We start from the raw sequence: 20,663 nt of genomic DNA on the forward strand, positions 1-20,663 counted from the left end.
ATAAAACTTTTAAATTATATTATATGTCATTGATACTTTAATATTTCTTGCAATTTATAGCAGTGAAAGGAGAAAGTACATTATTTTGACCTCACCATCATAATTGTGTATTTCATTTTAAGCATAAGTTATCTTGATTTTATGAAAGGCTATATTCAAATTTATTTACCAGCTTCAGAGATGCTTAACCAGTCTTTATTCTACCAGTCTTTATTTTACCAGTCTTTATTCTAATTATATAGTCACTTGATAACATTTCTTATTTGTATTTTAAATATGTTTAGACTACAGATTACATGGTGAAGGATGACGAAAACGAATATTGTAGTGATTCAAAAGAATTATGTATGACTTTTGAGTCGCTGCTTCATTTCTCTTTCTCACAACTTAGTTTCTGACAAATAAAAGGATATGGGGAGTTCTTTAAGGTACAATACTATAATAATGAATTTAACATTTTCCTGAATTAATTTTTAAGTAAATTCAAACACAGAAATGAAGTATTAATTTCATAAAATATCCAGTTGTAATTTCTTAATATAAGGGAAATGTTATAGATAACATAAAACCAAATCTCAACATTTAGCATGCTACATTATTCATAAATAAAACCTAGACAACAATGGAACATAACCATTTTTAATTTCTCTGTAATTGAAAAAAGTCTTTGAAGAATAGACTGTTTCTTTTCCACTAATAATAGTAAATAATATCACCCATTAGAATATTACTCTGCAAACATGGGAATATATAAAGTATCATTAACTTAAAATCTTTTTGGAACTAGCAAAAGCTCATAGATTCAGGTTTGATAAAAAGGATTAAATTTAGACATATGTATAAATATATAATAAAAGAAGTTTGGGGATGAATTCAATTAAATTTTGTGGCATGGTAATAGATCAAACAGAAACTTGTAAAAGTACAATCATATTTTTAAGCAAGGAATGTTGTCTCTTACTTAAAAATGGCTCGTTTAGTCACTTCATTTAATTTAGCTTTAGGGCATTTTTAAAATATTTATGTCTATTTCAATAAGAGAAACCATATTTTTTTGGTCTACCAAGGCAGGGATTATAATTGAGTATAATAACTTTTTGATATTGGATACTATTTAAAGTTTCATAGATACAAAAATGTATGCCTTTGGCCAAAGTAAAAGTGAATGTCCAAGTCTAATAATACTTTTCTTAGTATTTTTTTCATTTGAAAAGTCATTTGGCTTTAAGCTTTCTGTGCTAATAAGTACACTTTCATTTCCTTTTAGTTATTTTCCTTTCTGTGTGATCCAAGTTATCTTACATTACAGAAGATGAAAAGGAGTACAAAAAATTCACAGTACATTCCTGAGAGTATATCAGAAAGCTGTGATGTCCTTCTTTCATAATTGCCCAGTTATTTCATCAAATGGTCATTTAGAGGTTAATGTGACACAGCAGTTTAAGTGGCCCCTTGTGAGACTGACATCCTATGTTAGGGTGCAAGTTTAAGTTCTAGCTACTCCACTTCCAATGTAACTTCCTACTAAACCTAGGAAGTCATCAAAAGATAGCCCAAGTACTTGGGCCTCTGCTACCATGTGGGAGACCAGGATTGAATTCCTAGCTCCTGGTTTGGCCTGGACCAAACATGGCTATTGTAGACATTTTGGGGAGTGAATCAGCAAATGGAAGAGCTCTCTCTTTTCTCTGTTACCCTCTGTCTCCCCTGTTGTCACTGTCCTCTCACTCTCTATCACTCCTCCTTTCAAATAAATAAATCTTTTTAAAAATAATTACTTAAGAAGTAATTTTCAGATAGTAGAATAAAACCTGAATCACTTTAAATACTTTTGGAACACAAAGACAAACTGAATACAGAACCTTGGAGCAGACAAATAATTTTTAAAGACTACTCAAAATAATTGTATTGCAAATCAAGTTAGGGAAACAAGGGAAAAGGCAACCAAACTCATTGTTAGTTTTTGCTTCTAATCATGATAAATAATTGGTGTGGGAAAATATTAAAAGCATTGTTAAATTCTTTAATGCTTACATAAATTTTATCAATGTTATCTCTTCCAACAGCAAAGGATGTTTAAATGGAACTTTAAAATCAAATCAAATTAATTGATAGAAAAATTAAGTAATAGAAAATGAATAAAATTTAATAACATAATCCTATATACCTATAAGGAAAATCTCTTTCATTACATATGAACAAAATGAAAACTTGCCTTGATTTAGACACCCACAATGTATTTATTGAATGTCTATGTAGTGCCAGAGACCTGCTATTCAGGGATTTTTTTTTTTTTTTTTAATTTGACAGGTAGAGTTAGACAGTAAGAGAGAGATAGAGAGAAAGGTCTTCCTTCTGTTGGTTCACTCCCCAAATGACCGCCGCGGCCATCACTGCACCGATCCAAAGCTAGGAGCCAGATGCTTCTTCCTGATCTCCCATGTGGGTGCAGGGGCCCAAGCACTTGGGCCATCTTCCACTGACCCCCCAGGGCCACAGCAGAGAGCTGGACTGGAAGAGGAGCCACCAGGACTAGAACCCGGTGCCTATATGGGATGGCAGTGCTGCAGGCAGAGGATTAACCAAGTGAGCCATGGCGCCGACCCTTGTTCAGGGGTTCTTATAAGCTTTGATCAACCTTCTCAAGACTAGGTAAGTTCTGTTTACAAATATAGTACTCTACCAAAAGATTATTTCAACAAAAAATGAGAATTAAGCAAAGTTGCAGTATACAGTGTCAACCAAGTATGTAAAAGATCTTTACAGTGAAAATTACAAAACGCCAATGAAAGAAATAAAAGACACAAAGAAATGAAAAGAATTCCCGTGTGCATGGATTGGAAGAATATTATCAAAAAGTCCCCAGTACCTAGGCCAATTTACAGATTCAAAGCAATCCAGTCAAAATACTAATAAAATTCTTCACAGATTTAGAAAAACAATCCTAAAATTCAGAGAAACTCAAAAGACCCTGAACACCCAAAGTAATCTTTAAAAATAAAATCAAAGCTGGAGTTAGTACAATACAGATTTCAAGACATACTATATGGGCTGTTACAACCAAATAGCATGATCAAGGCATAAAGATAGACACATAGGCCAAAAACAGAAAAGAAATCCCAGAAATAATTCCACATATCTACAACCAATTTATCTTTGACAAAGATGCTAAACGCATTCTCTGGAGAAAGTACAGTCTCTTCAATAAATGGTATTGGGAAACTAGATTTCTAAATGCTGAAGTTTGAAACAAGATACCTCCCTGCCTGACACCTGTATGAAAAATAAACTCAAAATGGATCAAGTATATAAATTTAAGACTTGAAACTCTAGAACTATGAGAGAAACATATGGGAATATGCTTAAAGGCATTGACATAGCAAAAACATTTTGGATGAGACTTCAAAAAAGTAATAAAAGGAAAAATAGATGTAGGATTATATCCAATGAGGAGTTTCTGCACAGCAAAGGAAAGAAACGGTATACAGACTGAATTGATAGAATAGGACAAAATATTTGAAAAGGATGCATCTGATAATGGATTAATATCTAGAAAAAAAAAGGGATTCAAGAAACTCAACAACAAAACAATCTAGTTAAGAAATGGGCAAAGGCTCTAAACAGACATTTTTCAAAATCAGAGATACAAATGACAAAACTGTTCTCCATTAGAGAGAAATAAATAAAACAAAATGAGGTATACTCTCAATCCAGTTAGAATATATATTTTCAGAAGGTCAGCAAATAAATATGGTGCTAGGGTTGTGACACAGTGAGTTAAGCTACCACTTGCTATGGTGGCATCCCTTGCTGGTTCAAGTCCCAACTGTTGCTCTTCCAATCCAGCTTCCTGTTAATGTGACAAAAGGCAGTGGCAGATGGTCCAAGTGCTTGGGCCCTTGCCACTCATGTAGGAGACCCATCTGGAGCTCCTGGGTCCTGGCACTGGCCTGGCCTAGACCTGGTTGTTGCAGCAATTTGGAGAATGAATTACCAGGTGGAAGAACCCTGTTTTTCTCTACCTCTCTGTGTCAGCTCCCCTTTTGAATAAATGAATAACTTTTTAACAAATAACAAATGCTGGTGAGGGAGTAGGGAAAATGCTGTTGATAGGAATGCAAATTAATACAGCCATTATGGAAAACAATATGGAGATCCTTAAAAACTAGAAATATCTTACTTCTGGAAACATCCAAAGGAATTGACATTGGCATATGAGATACCTGGACTACTGTCTGTTGCAAAAAAATTCAAATGGCAAAGATATAATCAACCTAGATGTGCACCAGTGTGTGAATGGATAAAGAAAATGAAATTTTACTCAGCTATCAAAAAATAAATAAAATCCTGATATTTGTAGCAAAATCGATAGGTGATTATTTAAGCTAAGTGAAATATGCCAGGCACCAGAAGGTAAATATTATGTTTTCTGTAATGTGGGAGTTTATGCATGTATATATGTATAATATGTGAGTGCCATATTATTTGGTATATACATGTTTATAAATGTTGTCTTCATTGAATCATACCTGATACATAATAATATAGTCTTCTCTCCTCACTTTATGATCTTAGCCATGAATCCATGTTATTAATATACCTTTCAAGAACAATTGTATGTGAATTCAGGTAATATTTACATATGAAGTCAATATGGCAAAATGGTTAAATATATGTATGCTTATTGAACTCTTCTTTATACTTTTCTATTTTATTTGAAAGATTTAAAAATTTAAAAAGCAAAATAAAGTCAAACCAGCAAACAAATTTGCCTTTAGATAAACTAGTTTTGTGTTGATATATTGATCTTTCTTTTTTAGTTTAATTATTTCAGACATTAAGGGAGACTTCTTTATGTTGCTCTCAATGATTATGTTGTTCTCAATGTTCAGCTTAAAAAACTTTGTTTTACTATGGATATACGTTCTAAGATGTATATATGTATTACTCTGTATTTGTGTGTTTGTGGAAAAACTATCTATCTTATTTATTTAAATATATCCATAAAATAGTTTAGACTTAAAATTTCTTATATTCTGCAGTGAAAACATAAATAATTAGACTGCACAGAATAGAAATAAATTGTTCCAATTTTGAGTAGAATTTGAGACACTAGTTAATACAGTCCTTAAGAGGAGCAAAATTTTATTTAATCCAAAATTAAGGGATTACCAAATGATACTAACTTTGTTATCTTTGCCTAAAATTCTTCTAGACTATTAGTTAACTCTAAACAAAATGGAACTAAATTCTATTAGATTTACAACTTTACTATGTTTAGATAAATTATAAGACTAAGGATGGAAGGAGGAGGATTTGTGGAGGAGGCATGAGAGTATGGTTATCGTAGAAGTGTACCTATGAAATAAATGGAATCTATTTTTTTTGACAAGCAGACTGGACAGTGAGAGAGACAGAGAGAAAGGTCTTCCTTTGCCGTTGGTTCACCCTCCAATGGCCGCCGCGGCCTGTGCGCAGCGGCCGGTGCACCATGCTGATCCAAAGGCAGGAGCCAGGTGCTTCTCTTGGTCTCCCATGCGAGTGCAGGGCCCAAGGACTTGGGCCATCCTCCACTGCACTCCCTGGCCACAGCAGAGAGCTGGCCTGGAAGAGGGGCAACCGGGACAGAATCCGGCGCCCCGACCAGGACTAGAACCCGGTGTGCCGGCGCCACGGGTAGAGGATTAGCCTAATGAGCCACAGCGCCGGCCTATTTTCTTCATATTAACAAAAATTTTAAAAAGACTAAAGATGGTATATACTACTATTTAGAAATATTTTTAAAAATATGTTCCACAAATACACAAGTGTAGCAGTGTTATGCATAACTTTAATGCTCTCTCATGATTAGCAGTACAGTGTTACTTTCTAAAGTGATTAAAATCAAAGTTTTGCAAAACTGCAACAATAGTGATACATACAGGCATTTCTTTCTTTTTTTCTTGCTTGTTTTTTAAATTTTACCATTCACATATAAGGGGTAACATGCAGGATTTATCTGTTTCTCGTCAAACCAATGGTTAAGAATGTTATAACGCAATAGTGTTAATGATCAGTGATTACTTTAAAATTTGCTGTATATGGGTGAAATGATCATTTTTCCATTCAATAAGTGTTTATAGCCATTTTATATATCTTTTTGCTTTGTACTTCTTTAAGTTTTTATTGATTGAAGTATTAAGTCTTTTTATTGAAAGGTTAATTTAAATTATGTTATCTCAAAAATCAAAAGAGAAAGAAAGATGGAAAGAGGCTGGGAGGAAGAAAGAGTGGGAGGGAGGGAGGAACAGAATACAATATTCTTAGAACTGTATCTACAAAGCATATTTATTTTAAAAGCCAATAAAAATAATACAAATAAAGTGACTAAAATAATTTGATGATTGAAAATCAGCACATTTTCTTTTCTAGTTTGGGGACAAATACAGAAACATTAATTACCTATAAAAATAATTTTGTTACAGCATTTTTAATTTTAATTTTTAAAATTTATACTTTATTTGTTTTTTCCTCAGAAACCTTTTATTTCAGAAATACAAGCTATATGCATTTCAACATACAACTTTAGGAATATAGTGATTCTTCCCACCATACCTGCCTTCTCACCCATATATCACTCCTTCATCCTTCTCCTATTCCAATTCTTATTTTTTACTAAGATCTGTTTTCAATTAGTTTCATGAACATTTGATTAACTCTATAAAGAGTTCAACAAATTGTATGAAAAAAAAAACTGTTCCTCAACAACTGAGAAAAAGGCTGTTAAAAATCATTGTATCTCAAAGTGTTAATTTCACTTCTATAGATTACCTTTTAAGTGCTCTATTAAGTATCACAGATCATGGAGAACGTATGGTATTTGTCCTTTTGGGACTGGCTTATTTCACTAAGTATGGTGTTTTCCAGTTTCATCCATTTCATTGAAAATGACAAGATTTTATTTTATTAACACTGTGTGGTATTCTGTGGTATATGTGTCCCAGTTATTTCTTTATCCAGTCTTCAGTTAATGGGCATTTGGGTTTTTTCCATATCTTAGCTATTATAAATTGAGCTGCAGTAAACATGGGGAGATTAGTGTTTCAGATGATGAATTCATTTTCCTTGGGTAAATTCCCAGGAGTGGGATGGCTGGGTCATATCATAGGTCTATATTCAGATTTCTGAGGTGTCTCCAAATTGTCATCCACAGTGGCTGTACCAGTTTGTATGCACACCAAAAGTGGATTAGGGTACCTTTTTTGCCACATCCTCGCCAGCATTTGTTGTTTGTTGATTTCTTTATGACAGCCATTCTAACTAGCAGTGAAGTGAAACCTCATTGTGGTTTTGATTTACATTTACCTGTTGCCAAGTTCCTGTCCATTTTTTCATGTGTCTGTTGGCCATTTGGATTTCTTCTTTTGAAAAATATCTGGTAATATGCTTTGACCATTTCCTAACTGGGTTATTTGTTTTGTTGTTGTTGAGTTTCTTGAGCTCTTTAGATATTCTGGTTATTAATCCTTTATCAGTCGCATAGTTTACAAATAATTTCTCCCATTCTAGTGGTTCTCTCTTCACTTTGCTGTGTGTTTCTTCAGTAATGCAGAAGCTTCTCAATTTGATATAATCCCACTTATCAGATTTGTCTTTGATTTCCTGTGCCTTTGGGGTCTTTTCCAAGAAGTCTTTGCCTATACCAGTGTCTTCCGGGGTTTCCCCAATGTTCTCTAATAATTTAATGGTATTTAGGTCTTTAATCCATTTTGAGTGGATTTTTGTATACAGTGTAAGGTATGTGTCTTGCTTCATATTTTGCATGCGGAGATACACTTTCCCTAGCATCATTTGTTGTAGAGATTGTCCTTGCTCCAGGGATTGGTTTTAGTGCCTTTGTCAAAGATAAGTTGGTTGTAGATGCTTGGATTGATTTCTGGCATTTCTTTTCTATTCCATTGATATGTTTTTGTACCAGTACCAGGCTGTTTTGTTTATGACTGCCCAGTGGTATGTCTTGAAATCTGGTATTGTGATTCCTCTGGCTTTGTTTTTGTTCTACAAGTATGCTATAGCTATCCTTGTTCTATTGTTTTTTCCTATGAGTTTCAAAATCATTTAATCTGTATCTGAGAAGAATGTTGTTGGTATTTTGATTGGTATTGCATTGAACCTGTAAATTGATTTCAATAGTATGGAAATTTTGATGACATTGATTCTTCCAATCCATGAACACGTAAGATTTTTCCATTTTTTTGTGTTTTCTATTAGTTTCTTTAATGTTTTATAATTCTTATCATAGAGATCTTTGACATCCTTGGTTAAAAATATTCCAAGGTATTTGATTTTTTTTATAGCTATTGTGAATTGGATTGATCTTAGAAGTTCTTTCTCAGCCATGGCATTGTCTGTGTATACAAAAGCTATTAATTTTTGTGTGTTGATTTTATATTTTGCGACTTCAGCAACCTCTTATATGAGTTCCAGTAGTCTCTTAGTGGAGTCTTTTGATCCCCTATGTATAGAATCATGTATGTCATTCTTCCTTTCCAATTTGTATCCCTTTGATTTATTTTTCTTGTAATGGCTCTGGCTAAAACATCCAGGACTATACTGAATAGCAGTGGTGAGAGTAGCCATGCTTGTCTGGTTCCAGATCTCAATAGATCAAACTTTTCCACGTTCAGTAGGATGATGGCTGAGGGTTTGTCATAAATTGCCCAGATTGTGCTGAGGGATGTTTCTTCTAAACCCAATTTGCTTAAAGCTTTCATCTTGAGAGGGTGTTGTATTTTATCAAATGTTTTACCTGCCCTCTATTGAGAAAATCATATGTTTTTTTTTGCCAGTTTGTTAATGCAGTGTATCACTTTATTTGATTTGTGATTCGTCTGGGATCTTTCTGATGTGTTGTTGGATTTAATTGGCTAGTATTTTGTTGAGGATTTTCGCATATATGTTCATCATAGATATTCGTCTGCAGTTCGCTTTCTCTGTTGAATCTTTTTAAGGTTTTGGAATGAATACGATGCTAGCTTCATAGAAGGAATTTGGGAGGATTCCCTCCGTTTCTGTTGTTGTGAAGAGCTTGAGAACAATTAGAATTAGTCCTTTAAACATCTGGTAGAATTCAGGAGTGAAGCCATCTGGTCCTAGGCTTTTCTTTGTTAGGAGGGTCTTTGTTACTGATTCAATTTCCATCTTGGTTATTGGTCTGTTTATGTTTTCTGAATCTTCATGTTTCAATAAAGGTAGGTTGTATGTGTCCAAGAATCTATCCATTTTTTTTTTAGGTTTCCCAATTTGATGGCGTACAGCCCTTTGAAGTAAATTCTGATGATTCTTTTTATTTATGTGGTTTCTGTTGTTTCGTTTCCATTTTTGTCTCTAATTTATTTATGTTTTCTCCTTTTTTTGGTGTGTCAATTTTGTTTAGTTTTTCAAAAAACCATTTTTTCAATTTGCTGATCTTTTGTATTTTTTTTGTTTCAATTTTCTTTATTTCTTCTCTAGTTGAATTATTTCTTTTCTCCTACTAGTTTTGAGGTTGATTTGAGATGCATTAATAGCTCATTTATCTGGTGCCTTTCCAATTTCTTGACGTAGGCACCAATTGCTATAAACTTTCCTCTTAATGCTGCATTTGCTGTGTCCTGTAACATTTTTTTTAAAGATTTATTTATTTATTTGAAAATCAGAGTTATACAGAAAGAGGAGAGGCAAACAGATGAGTTTTGTTTTTTAATCCATTCAGCCCAGATTGCATCTTTTAACTGGAGAGTTGAGGCAATTTACATTCAAGATGACTATTGATTGGTAAGTAACATACTAGCCCTGCCATTTTTCCATAAATATTCCTATTGTTCACTTGGATTTCCTTTGTACTTTTACTGAGATTTTCTGCATTCAACTTCTTTCATAGTGATGTCCATGTTTCTTTGTGTACCACATGCTTGAGCATCTTTTGTAAGGCTGGACAAGTGGTGATAAATTCTTTCAATTTCTGTTTGTTATGGAAGGTCTTTCTTTCACCTTCTTTCATAAATGAGAGTACAGTATTCTGGGTTGACATTTTTTTCCTCTTAAGAGTTAGAATATATCTTGCCATTCTCTCCTAGCCTCTAGGGTTTCTGATGAGAAATCCACTGTGAGTCTAATTGGAGATCCTCTGAAAATAATCTGGCATTCCTCTCGTGTGCTTTTTTGTATGTATTATTGTGAAGAGTTTGACTATAATATGTTGTGGTGAAGACCTTTTCTGGTCATGTCTATTAGGAGATCTATGAGCTTCTTGTAGTTGGATGGCCCATTCTTTCTCCAAATTAGGGATGTATTTTGTAATTATTTCACTAAAAGGCCTTCTAATTCATTTTCTCTTTCCACATCTTCAGGAACACCTAAGTCCCATAACGTCTCTGACACTTTTTTTCTTATTTTTCTTCTGTTTTTTGGTCTCACTGTAAAATTTCCAGATTTGTCTTTTGACTAATATATTCTTTCTTCTGCCTCAGCCATCTGTTCTTAGGCTTTCTACTGTATTTTTTATTTGTTGTATTGAATTTTTCATTTACTATATTTCATTTTGATTTGTCTTTAAAATCTCAATTTAATAGGAAAAATTTTTATTCATGTCATGTATATATTTCTTTAATTCATGAATTTGCTTCTGATGATTTCTTTTTTTTTTTTTTTTAACAGGCAGAGTGGACAGTGAGAGAGAGACACAGAGAGAAAGGTCTTCCTTTGCCGTTGGTTGACCCTCCAATGGCCGCCGCGGCCGGCGCACCGCGCTGATCCGAAGGCAGGAGCCAGGAGCCAGGTGGTTTTCCTGGTCTCCCATGGGGTGCAGGGCCCAAGCACCTGGGCCATCCTCCACTGCACTCCCTGGCCACAGCAGAGAGCTGGCCTGGAAGAGGGGCAACCGGGACAGAATCCGGCGCCCCGACCAGGACTAGAACCCGGTGTGCTGGCGCCGCAAGGTGGAGGATTAGCCTAGTGAGCCGCGGCGCCGGCCAACTTCTGATTATTTCTAAGTAATCCTACAGTCAATTTTTTGAATTCCATTCCTGGCATTTTGTCAATCTCTTCATCTTAAAATTCTAGTATTGAAGTGCTGTGTGTTCTTTTTGGTATGTTCATATTGTCTTCCTTATTCCTGTTTCTTTAATTGCTGTGTTTATTATTAGACATCTGTGGTGACACTTGTTGAATCCCGCCCCTCCCTCTGATTCCATTTATCTTTGAACTATGTCTTTTTGGCTTACTGGAGTGACTGCTCTTTCAGTGAATACCCAGAAGCATGTGCTGGGTGTGGTCATGTGTGTGTGAGGGGAGTGTCCAAGGTGATACCCAGATTGGGTATGGTAAATCTCCTCACCTCCTTTTTTTTTTTTTCCAGAGAGGAAGTTTGTTCTATTCTGTTGGTGTATTCCCATGCTCATCTCCTCTCCTGAAAGGAGACCAATGCCTGGGCACTAGCTCCAGTGGATACGGTTTTCATTCACGCTGTCTTAAGAACCACCCAAAGGATCTGTGCAGTCCTTGATGTGAACATGGATCCTGTAGTATTGACCCTCACCAGGGAATCAGGGAGACCTGAGCATGTGGAGCCTCCCACAGTGACTGCTCTAAGTCCGAGCTACACCCTGTACCCTTACACAGCCACAGTGTTTTGAGTTCCCAGTTGCACCCCCTGCCTCCTGTCAATTATCCCAGCCAGAGTCAGGTGTCTCCTCTTGGCTGGTTGCCAGACACAAGGACATGAGCTGGTACAGCTGTTATGTCTGTCCAAAATGGTGCCTGCCCTCTCTTGGCTAGTTACTGGACACAGGTGCTTTGTGATCTGAAAGAGAGAAATGTGGCCCCATTTTTAACCTCTAGGTTGTCAAGTTCACTGTCCCGCACAGGGCTCCAAGCTTGATTCCTGCCAGGCTCTTCCCACAGCTTTATCGCCAGTAGCTTGGGCTGCTGCATTCCGGTCTCACCTGACTCCAGAGCTGGTGCTGATGCTCTCAGCTGCTTGAATCCTGAGTTTTCCATGTCCCCACCCTCAATGCAGGTCAATAGTGTCACTCTAATTTGCCTGAAGTTTCCTTTGCTGTTTTCTCCCTAACTCTACCCTGATATTTCTCTCTCTCACTCTACTTTTTAAAAAATATATTCCCCTAAGACTAGAGTAGTAAGCTCCCTCCCTATTCTGCCATCTTCTTCCACTCAGGAACAGCATTTTAAGCTGCCACCTTTAAGCTGCCTGCATCCCATATTGGAGTGCCAGTTTGAATCCTAGATATTCTGCTTCTGATCCAGCTCCCTGCTAAGTTGCCTGGGAAATACCAAGTGATAACTCTAGTACCTGAGTTTTTGCCACACAGGAGAGAACCAGATGGAGTTCCTGTCTCCTGGCATAACCCCAACTGTAACAGCCATTTAACAAGTGAAACTGTGGATGAAGCATATCTCTGTTTCTCTTTGTCTTTGTCACTTTACCTTAAAACACACACACACACACACACAATTTGAAAGAGTGACATGCAAAGAGAAGATAGAGACAAAGAGCTTCCATCTGCTGGTTGGAGTCTGTCTGGGTCTCTTACAGTGGTGGCGAGAACTCAGGTATTTGGGCTAATATATTAGGTGCATTAGCAAGAATCTGGCTTGGAAACAGAATGGGGGTACTTGAACCAGGCACTCTGATTTAGAATGAAGGTGTCCCACGTGCCAGATTAACACCCTGTGCCACACCTGCCCCTGTACATACAAAATTGATTAAAAAAAAATCTCCTTTACATGTGGGAGTTAAAAAAAATAAAGTTTGTCAGTCTCCCTAAAAATGCAGTATTCTATCAAACTTTGTTAAATCAGTAGGAATTATATGCTACTATAGTTTTAATGATTTTGTGGCTATTTTAATATGACTGAGGTTGATATTCTTTTAATTATCGATTAAAGCCCTTACCTATTTTCCTGCTGGACTATGCTCCTTTTACTTTTAGTTACATTTTAATTTGTTGAACTCTTTATTTAGTGGAGCCATTAATCCTTTGACTATAATGTATTAAAAATGGTACCTCAAAAATAATTAAAATATTAAGGTAAAAAAAGACTGTTCCAGAGTTGTTGCACATGTAGGTTAAGCAGCTGCGTGTGACTCTGACATTCCATATTGGAGTGCCAGTTCAAGCCCTGGCTGCCCTGCTTCTGATTCAGCTTTCTGCTAATGTCCCTGGAAAGACAGCAAAGATCACCCAAGTAGTTGGATCCCTGCCACCAAGGCATGTGGGTGGCCAGGCTTGTGCTGGCTCCTGGATTTAGCATAGCCCAGTTCTGGCCATTTGTGTCATTTGAGGAGTGACCAGTGGGTGGAGGATCTCTTTTTTGGCTCTCTCTTTGTCGCTCTTTCTTTCCTTTATTCAAAGCAATTTATTTTTATTTATTAGCAAGGCAAGATAGAGAGAGGGGAGGAGAGATCCATCCTTCCTCCACTAGTTCACTCCCCAAATGGCCACACTGGTCTGAGTTAGGCCATAGCCAAGAGCTAAGAGCTTCTTCCAAGTCTCCCCCATGGGTGGCAGGGGCCATATACCACTGCTTTCCTGATATACTTCAGTCATTTTCCATTGTTTTCCCAGGCACATTAGCAGGGAGCTGGAGCTGAAGTGGAGCAGCCAGGACTCTAACCAGTATCCAAATGGGATGCTGGCATTGCAGGAGGTGGCTTAACCTTCCACAGCACTGACCCCAGCTCTGCCTTTCAAATAAAGAAATAAATCCTTCAAAAAATTTAAATTATCTGGAAAATTAAATACATTTTTTAAAGATTTATTTTATTTATTTGAAAGTCAGAGTTACACAGGGAGAGGAGAGGAAGAGAGAGAGGTCTTCCATCCGTTGGTTCACTCCTCAATTGTTTGCAATGGCCGGAGCTGCACTGAACCAAAGCCAGGAGCTTCCTCTGGGTCTCACACACAGGTGCAGGGGCCCAAGGACTTGGGACATCCTCCACTGCTCTCCCATGCCAAAGCAGAGAGCTGGATCAGAAGTGGAGCCGCTCGGCCTCGAATTGGTGCCCATTTGGGATGCCTGCCCTTCAGGCCAGGGCATTAACCCACTGCACCACAGCACCAGCCCCATAAATGCATATTTTTAAAACTATGTATTTTAGTGATGCTTGCTTTTTTTCATTAATTATGCTATGAAAATATTAATAGTAGTGAATTGGCAGTGGCAAATCCGAATGCTTTCATAACTCTCTTCATGTAGAGTAACTGGTCCTTTGCCCAGCTCTTAAAATGGGTTTCTTGTTTTGTTGTGGAATTTCTTGATCTCTCTGTATATTCTGGTTATTAATATTTTTTCAGTTGCAAAGTTTGCAAATGATTTCTCCCATTCTGTCGGTTGCCTCTTCACTTTCCTGAGTGTTTCTTTTGCAGTACAGAAACTTCTCAATTTGATATAATCCCATTTGTTAATTTTGGCTTTGACTGCCTGTGCCTCTGGAGTCTTTTCCAACAAGTCTTTACCTATCCCAATGTCTTATGGGGTTTCCTCAATATTCTCTAATAATTTGATGGTGTTGTGTCATAGATTTAGATCATTAATCCATGTTGAGTGGATTTTTGTGTAAGATGTAAGGAAGGGATCTTATTTCATACTTCTGCATGTGGAAATCCAGTTTTCCCTGCACCATTTGTTGAAGAGATTCTCCTTGCTCCAGGGATTGGTTTTGGATCCTTGATCAAATATAAGTTGGCTGTAGATGTTTGGATTGATTTCTGGTGATTCTATTCTATTCCATTAATCTATCCATCTGTTTCTGTACCAGTACCAGGCTGTTTTTATTATAACTGCCTTGAAGTATGTTTTGAAATCTGTTATTGTGATGCCTCTGGCTTTGTTTTTTGTTGTATAAGATTGCTTTAGCTGTCCGAGATCTCTTGGTTTTCCATATGAATTTCAAAATCATTTTTCTGTATCTTAGAAAAATGTTGTTGGTATTTTGATTGGTATCACATTGAACCTGTAAATTGCTTTCAGTAGTATGGACATTTTGATTATATGGATCCTTCCAATGCATGAACATGGACGACTTTTCCATTTTTTTTATCTTCTTCTTTCTTTAATGTTTTCTAATTCTCATTGTAGAGATATTTGACATCTTTGGTTTTTGTTTTCTAATTCTCATTGTAGAGATATTTGACATCTTTGGTTAAATTTATTCTAAGGTATTTGATTTTTTGTAGCTGTTATGATAGGGGTTGATCTTAGAAGTTCTTTCTCAGCCATGGCATTGTCTGTGTATACAGAGGCTGTTGATTCTTGTGCCTTGATTTTATATCCTGCCACTTTAGCAAACTCTTCTATGAGTTCCAATAGTTTCATGGTGGAGTCTTTTGGATCCCCTGTATACAGAATCATGTCATCTGCAAATAGAGATAATTTGACTTCTTCATTCCCAATTTGTATCTCTTTGATTTATTTTTCTGCCTAATTGCTCTGAGTAATTAGAGAATATGAAATTAATTTTCTGATGTGGCTTTGCAATTCATCTAGAAGTCATAACTTTTAGTGCTCTGTGTATTTATGATAGCATAATTTCAGATTTATAGTGCTTCTGTTTGCTATGATTGTGATAATTTAAATATCCAAAACAGTGTCGACTACAGTTGATTTTAACATAGGAAGTATATTAAATCCATGATTGTACCTTGATGTCTAGAAAGTGAGAGAAAAAGGGAACAAAAGTTTCTATTTATTTAATGTTGACTACTGTAACAAATCTTTACCCTGGAATTTTATAATTAATGGAAAGAATTAAGTATGTTTGCTTATTTTCCAGTATGAGATTTTTCTGGTAACCATATGGTTCCTGATGAACCATTACATTACAGAAGAATTCCTATTACTAAATATGGAATGAATGATAGAATTAGAAATCACCAATTTGTAATGACTAATGGAATAATTAATTGAGCAGAGATTTTCAAGGAATGATAACATCACTAGATGAAATATTTGGAGAAAAGGGCTGTTCACATTTTACAAAGAGGTGGGCAGGCATTTAGCCTAGCAGTATTTCTTGTTCTGTGTCTGAATTATTATATTTGGATATATGGCTATAGCTCCTGGCTCCAGCTTCCTGCCAGTGCAAACCTTCAGAGGCAGTTGTAATGAATCAATTATTTGGGGTTCTGACACCCACATTGGAAATGTGTATTGCATTCCAGCACCCTTCTGCTAGGCCCATTCCTCAGTTGCAGGCATTTTGGTAGTAAAACATCAGAAAGGGGTGTGCTCTCTCTGTCACTGCTTGTCTATCTGTGTATCTGTCTCTCTCTCACTGTATGTATATATTTCTCTGCCTACTTAAGAAATAAAAACTTTGAAAATAGAGGCAGTCATAACCAAATGCAAGAAGTATACTTCAATTGATTATGTATATAAATTTGAAGATTCAGTATCAATTTTATTAGGTTTGAAAATAATTTTATGATTATTTAGGAGACTACTTTTCAAAAATTCTGTTACTTAGAGTTAAAATATATGATATCTACAATTTAAAAATACTTCAAATGATAAAAATATATATTTGTAACTATTAATTCTAAGCAGTGCAGTTCATTTAACTTTATGTTCTTTTGTGTCTTTATTACTTGGGGGAAAAATTTCTAAGTGAAATATTTATTTTGTCACAGAATGCATGCACGTCAGTTATCCAGCCTACATTTTTGCATTTTGTTAAAAAATTTTTGTATTTCAAAAGCCTATGAAGAGAGAACATTTTGCCTAGTGTTTAACACAATTTCACATTACTTAAACCACACAAATTAGAAATAATGAAAAAAGATAAATGTTTAGTAGAATTAATCCATGGAATTTAGAATTCCTTCTAATAATTAATCTCCAAGTTTAAAAGTGTAGACTTTCTTTATTCACCATATATGGAATTGTTTTAGCTAAAGATGTTTTTGAAATCCTTAGGTAAAATACTTTAATTTTTAAAAATGCAGACCTTGCCACATGCAGATACCTAGAGAGCAAATAGTTTTTAGGCTATCCCAGACACTACATTGATCTTGAAAGTTCCTCTAATGAAATTAACTATAAAAGACTCCTCTTGTAATTTTCCTGTTTCATTAACTCCTTGTAAGAAGTGGTAAGGCAGGATGTAGAATCAAGCTGCAAATCAGTATGAAAGTATGAGGCAGTTTAGGAGGCTTGAAGTTTCTTGGAACAGAAGAACTTGGTTATGAAATTTTAGGAATACAAAGTTCAGTATAAGAGTATTTATATTTTATACTGAAATGAGAGGAAAGTTAATTATGTGAGAAAAATAGATGTGGATTTAAGAGCCAAAGTAGGGAGAGTATGGATATTTAATGTGTTATGGTCACCATAACAATACTTTGATGAACATCTTGTCATGTAAACAGGAAATGTCAAGATAACGGTTCTCATTTTTTGTGAGAAATGACTGTTACTATCATGCTTTATGACAAAAAAGTTTTTAACAATTGACTCAAAGGCTCTGAAGTGATTTGAGATGATGTAAATAATTTAATATACAGAATAAAAAAATTGAGGTTTGCTTCTCAAAAATCATTTTCTCACCAAGTATTTTGATAACTATTTCACAATTTTGCAGTTTTTCCTTTCCCAAACAGCTTGTCCCCTCCCCCACAATAGACATACAGACATATAGAATAAAATATCTGTTAATTGAAAATTTTCATCGTTTTTTCAAATAATATTTATTGCACGGTTTCTCTCCCTTCTCTTGTATTCAGGTTATCTTCTTTGGGCTCTCAGATCATTGAAGTTCTTTCATTTTCTTTTTCTTAACTTTTTTTGTGTATTTTGTCATGGATGATTTCTATGAACCTATGTTTCAGGTTCAGTGATTTTTTTTTTCTTTTTTGCCCAATATGTTTTTAATCTCAACTGAAAGATTTCTCATTTCAGATATTGAATTGTTCTGTTCCATGATTTCCTCTGGTTTATTTTGTCTGTTAGTTGTGTTTTGCTGCTCGTAGATCTCTCCTGTGAAATACTCGGTACCATCCCTCTAGTCACCTTTTCTTAATGTTTCTTTAACTGATTTATCATAATTATTTTATACTCCCTCTGCTAACTTCAGCATCTCACCCCTGTGGTTTTTATTCCATAATGGTTTGCATTTCCCAGGATCATATGTTTCTTAGCATGTTTGGATGATATATTTTAGAAACCCTGGATTCTGTCATTTTCCTCCAAGAACTTTTGAGTTTTGTTCTAAGAGGAAGTTAATTTATACACAGCTCATCTTGATTTGGGGGGAGTTTGCTTTTAGGATTTTAAGTGTTAACTCCATCTATTTTGATTGTATATGTGTGATAGGAGAGACAGTCCCTTAGGAGACATAGTTACTGTTACTAGACAGGGTGCTTTCAGTGTGAAAGCCACTGCTTAAAAACGCTCTTTGGTGTTTTGGGTCTCTGAAAAGGCTTTTGTCCCTTAGGGTGTGTGGATAAAATCTAGGAAATTTTTTTCAGGCTTTCACCTGTTATCCTCCAGGCTGCTTTTTATACCACCCAGCAGAGGGGCAGTTTGAGTCAGCATAGGACTGTGAGATAGAAATATGCAGCTCTTTGGAATCATCCTTCTGTGGCTCCTGCTCTAAACCCTACCCCCACTCAGAACCACCAGGCACTCTGGAAGCCAAGGAGTCCAACTTCTGATTCCTTAATAAGAGGTCAGTAAAACTTCAGCTTTATAAGTCTGTCTCCCTTTTGTCAACACCTGCTCTCACATTGTAGATAGAATTGCTATTGTAGGTAGGAATGGGTGGGGTGTCTAAATTAAGAATTTTTTTTTCAATAGCCGCATCATTCAGAGTATTGTCTCCTTTAGTTTCTGCTTCTATTGAGTCTCTTTCATGTACTGTCATTCTTCCCCAGCTCCAGAGTTTATCATTATTAATAGAAGACAGCCCAACATAAGACATTCTACCATTATCTGAAATAGCTGGAGATATCTCAGTGTTGTTGTTTCAAAACACTACAAAAGCACTACAGTTTACTTCAAATATCAAATATATTTCTTTTACTAACCAAATGAAATTTAGTCTTAGAATACTTGAAAAAATTATTTTCAAATCAGAAATGCAATTAGTTTTCTGAGTACACTGGAGTTATCACTATGGTATGAAATATCTGGAAATGTAAGTTCCCAGGACTGGTGGGGACTAGAGCAGGTGATGGATTCGTGCCTTTTCATTCTCCAAGTGTAAGTGCCTAACTTATTTTACATCTCCTGAAAGCTAGCAGGCATTTTAATAATATTTTAAGCCTGCCCATTGTTAAATCAAAATAGGTACACTAAATTGGACTTAGAAATTTACTAAGAGACTCTCAGTAGTTGCAGCGGCACTGCTGTGAGCTGCATGGTTGTGTCACTCAAAGTTCATATGTTGAAGCCTAATCCTCAATATGATGGTTTTTGGAGGTAGGATCCCACGGGAAGTAATTAGATACTAGGAGCAGAGCCCTCATTTTTATTCCTTTAAATTTTAGTGCATATTTTCATAGGATGTTACCTTAAATTGCCTAAAGCAATTTAATATGTACTATTCAAATATTTTCCAGTATCAATATGTACATATATGTGTCATATCTATGAAATTATTTGGGGATCAATGACATGAGAAGAGACACAAGAATACTTGCCTTGCCTTCTGTCTTCTCTCTCTGCTCTGGGAAGATACAATGAAAAACAGGTTTCCAGCAAACCACAAAGTGTACCCACATCATCCATTGGATTTGTTTTTGCCTTGATTTGGATATCCAAACTAAGAAACTGTGAGAAATGAATTTTTTTTAGTCTACCAAGTCTTTAGTGTTCTGTGATAGCAACAAAAGTGACAAGTAACTGTTGGCACTGAGAAATGGAATGCTAGTGTAACATGTACCTAAAAATGTGGAAACAACCTTGGAACTAGATAAGGGGCAAAGGCTTGAATATCATTAAAGTACGTCCTGGGGAAAAATGACATGTTATGAATGAAATTTTAAGGGTGATTTTGGTGAGGATTCTGAAAAATGAAAGCTCTGGAGAAATACATAAATATACTTAAATAATTCTATACAAAATGCTGGTAGTAATACAGATTTTAAAAGCCATTCTGATGGGGCCAGCACTGTGGCATAGTGGACTAAGCCTCCACCTGCAGCGCTGGCATCCCATAGGGGTGCTGGTTCTAGTCGTGGCTGCTCTTCTTCTGATCTAGCTCTCTTATTTGGCCTGGGAAAGCAATAGAAGATGACCCAAGTGCTTGGGCTTCTGCATCTGTGTGGGAGACCTCAAGGAAGCTCCTGGCTTCTGGATTTGGATTGGCCCAGCTCCAGCCATTGTGGCCATCTGGGGAGTGAACAAACAGATGGAAGGCCTTTCCCCTTGTCTCTCCTTCTGTGTACCTCTGCCTCTCAAATGAATAAATAAATCTTTAAAAAAAAAAGCCATTCTGATGAGATCTCAGATGGAAATTGTTAAAGTTTTTGTGTGAGGCAGGACAATACTTGTTATAAAGTGGCAAATAACTTGGTTTAGTTATGTTCATATTCTAGTGTTTTTTGGAAGGTAAAACTTAGCTGTGATGAAATAGGATATTTATTTGAGGAGATATCTAAGGAAATTGTTAGAAGAGTGATTTG

General features: G+C 35.9%; 1 protein-coding gene across 9 annotated transcripts in view; it reads left to right on the forward strand.

Annotated features, from left to right (window-relative positions):
* EPHA6 (EPH receptor A6) overlaps positions 1-20,663 on the forward strand; it is a 1,017,309-nt gene that overhangs the window by 138,742 nt on the left and 857,904 nt on the right. The window contains exon 1 of one of the 9 annotated variants that reach the window (XM_070071945.1): positions 17,857-18,706. The exons of the other annotated variants lie outside the window; for them this stretch is intronic. The gene's annotated coding sequence lies outside the window, so the exon portion shown is untranslated. Of the gene's footprint in view, positions 1-17,856; positions 18,707-20,663 lie in introns of those variants that run through there. 9 annotated transcript variants of the gene reach the window in all.

Source organism: Oryctolagus cuniculus, chromosome 4, assembly GCF_964237555.1.
Source record: "Oryctolagus cuniculus chromosome 4, mOryCun1.1, whole genome shotgun sequence".
Lineage (NCBI taxonomy): Eukaryota > Metazoa > Chordata > Mammalia > Lagomorpha > Leporidae > Oryctolagus > Oryctolagus cuniculus.